Genomic DNA, 3067 nt, shown 5'->3' with positions numbered 1-3067 from the left:
TATATTGTCAGATTCACTGTGTGATGATAGTTCTGCTTTGGTCGGGAATGGAAGTTCATTCAAGGGTTAAAAAATGTAGGGAAATTGGTAGCACAACTATACTACAACAATTCTTCCAGTAATGGGTCTTAATAGGGATGTAAAAGGGAATTATAATTGCAAACACTATATACATTTACTACAGGTTCATCAGGGAGATAGCAATGTAAAGGCAAATCTCTCTGCACATTACAGTTCTCTACACTCGTGCTTCTGACTTTTAAAGCCGTATAACTGAAGCCAGCTGATTAACTCACTTGTCTTGGCTAATACATTCAAGAACCAGAACCTGGAGTGCAATAAGGCATAGACAAAGTCTGCTTTTCGTTGCATTTATCTTAGGGATGCACCAAATCCATTATTCTGGATTCGGCCAAACCCCTGAATCTTTCTCTAAAAAATCGGCCGAATCCGAATTTGCATACGCAAATTAGTGGTGGGAAGGGGGAAACATTTTTTACTTACTTCTTTTGTGACAAAGTCATGCGATTTCCCTCCCCATCCCTAATTTGCAGATTCAGTTCAGCCAGGCTGATGGATTCGACCAAATCAGAATCCTGCTGAAAAAGGGCAAATCCCAAACCCTGGATTTAGTGCATCCCTAATTTATGAACTATCAGACCACTGAATATTTGTACTGAATGGAAAGTTACTCGTTTTGGGTTTACATCCTAAAGTAAAAGGTATAAACAAAGGACTTACTTCTAGCAACAAACAGTCTTATGCACAAGGATTAACCTAGACTCTTATTACTGGTATGGGATCAGTAATCCAGAAAGCAACGAATTACAGAAAGGCCGTCTCCCACAGACTCCATTTGATGAAAATATTTTTAAAAATGGTTTCCTTTTTCTTTGTAATAATAACAGTACCTTGTACTTGATCCAAACTAAGATATAATGAATCCTTATTGGAAGTAAAATCGGCCTATCGGGTTTATTTAAAGTTTAAATGATTTTGTAGTAGACTTAAGATATGAAGATCCAAATTACGGAAAGATCCATAATCTGGAAAACCCCAGGTCTGGAGCATTCTAGATAACCAGTCATATACATGCACAGCCAATTAGATGGGTACTCTCTAACTAAAGTAGCCCTTACTATCCCCTAGTGACCCCACTGTAGCATCAGACAAACCCCCCATTAGATTTAGTCATGTGCAGTTCTATAAAGCTCTGGAAACTTGTAAGTGGAATGTGAGTGAGTCTGTGGCACCTGATCATTTAGGAATGAATCATTCCTAAATGATTAATCTAGCATTAATCTACTCTGGCCACCATTCCATTTATTTACAGTGCAGCAAGACCCCTTGGATACCCCATAATAATTCATTATTAATACTATTCGCTTTTTAGCTTCTGGCTACAGCTGGGATCACACGTTGCCTTGAAATGTGCACTCCCCATAAAATCGAACAAAAATCTGGAAAAGTAAAATGTCTGACACCTGGAACTCTAAATGGTTAGTGCCAACAACAGATTGTGCAGTGCTGGCGGGGAAAGGATAATAAGTATAAAGCATCAGTGTATATAAGGGTATCATGCAATCAATGCTCCATATCGTTGGAGAATATCACTGTACATCAGGCTAAAGGCAAACAAATCCTATTAAAAGTCACACTTTTTGTAGTCGTTGTGTTGATCCAGTGCTCTGGCACCAATTGTTCACTGTAAAGGGACATATCAAGTTTATTAGAACACTTACCTTTTACTGTATATATAGTGAGTGTACAAAGCAAAATGAAAGACTTCCAACTGAGTATTCTGTAGTCACCACACAGACACTGCTGGACTCTCAGCTGACACTTCACTTGCTTCTTGTGTCTCAGCCATGTTTCCCGGCACACTGCAGACTCCACACTCTCAGCGATAAACAAGTTCTTTGGAGATTTTATTTATTTATTATGTTGAGAAGAGCACGAGGCACCACATACACAGGAATAGCACAGAATGAAACTTTATTACATATAAGAAGTTCTCAGTTCAACCACTGCTTTCCTTCCTCAGCAGCCATGTTTGGCTTTTGGACAGCAGCTTACTGCATGGTTGCTAGGATCCAAATTACCCTAGCAACCATGCATTGCTTTGAACGAGAGACCGGAAAAACGAGTAATAGAAAGTAGCAATAACCATAAGGGGGTTATTTATCAAAGGTAGAGTCGTTTTTCACCCGAAAAATTCAAGTTTTTCATTTAAAACTCATTTTACTAATTTTTCAAGATTTATTACACCTCAAAGCTGGAAATAGCTTGATTCCGAAAATACTCCAGCTAAAACCTGTCGAGGTCATGTAGACGTCAATGGCAGAGGTCCCTGGAACCATTTGAAGATGTTAATAAACCATGATTTTCAGGGGGTTTTTGCTCAAATAAAGAGTTTTTTTTCCCCACTGAAAACTCCATTAATTCTTCACCCTAAATTCACCGAGTTTTTTCTTAAATCAGAAAACATTCAAGGTATAAAAAAAAACTAGATATGCACTGAATCCACTATTTTGGATTCAGCTGAACCCCCGAATTCTTCGCAAAAGATTCGCTGAATACCGAACTGAATCCGCATATGAAACTAGGGGCATTAAGGGGAAAACATTTTTTACTTCCTTGTTTTGTAACAAAAAAATCATGCGATTTCCCTCCCTGCCCCTAATTAGCATATGCAAGTTAGGTTTCGGATTTGATTCAGCCGGGCAGAAGGAATCGGCTGAATCCAAATCCTGCTGAAAAAGGCCCAATCCTGGATTCGGTGCATCCCTATAAAAAAACCCCACAAGACTCAAACTCAACGGTTGATAAATAACCCCTTAACTGCGTAGTCTTACACAGCATTTATTTTTAGATCAAATCAGTGACCCCCATGGAAAGAGTCAGAAGAAGACAACTAATGCAAAAATGATTAAAAAAAGTTTAAAAAAAAAAAAAAAAATGAAGGCCAATTGAAAAGTTGCTTAGTCATTCTAGAACATACTAAAAGTAACCTTAAAGGTAAACCACCCCTGAAAGTGGAAGTAGAACCCCTTGTCCAATATGAGTG

This window comes from Xenopus laevis, chromosome 5L, assembly GCF_017654675.1.
Source record: "Xenopus laevis strain J_2021 chromosome 5L, Xenopus_laevis_v10.1, whole genome shotgun sequence".
In the NCBI taxonomy this organism is placed as follows: domain Eukaryota; kingdom Metazoa; phylum Chordata; class Amphibia; order Anura; family Pipidae; genus Xenopus; species Xenopus laevis.
The sequence above is the reverse complement of the archived record's forward strand: the minus strand, read 5'-3'. Positions refer to the sequence as shown.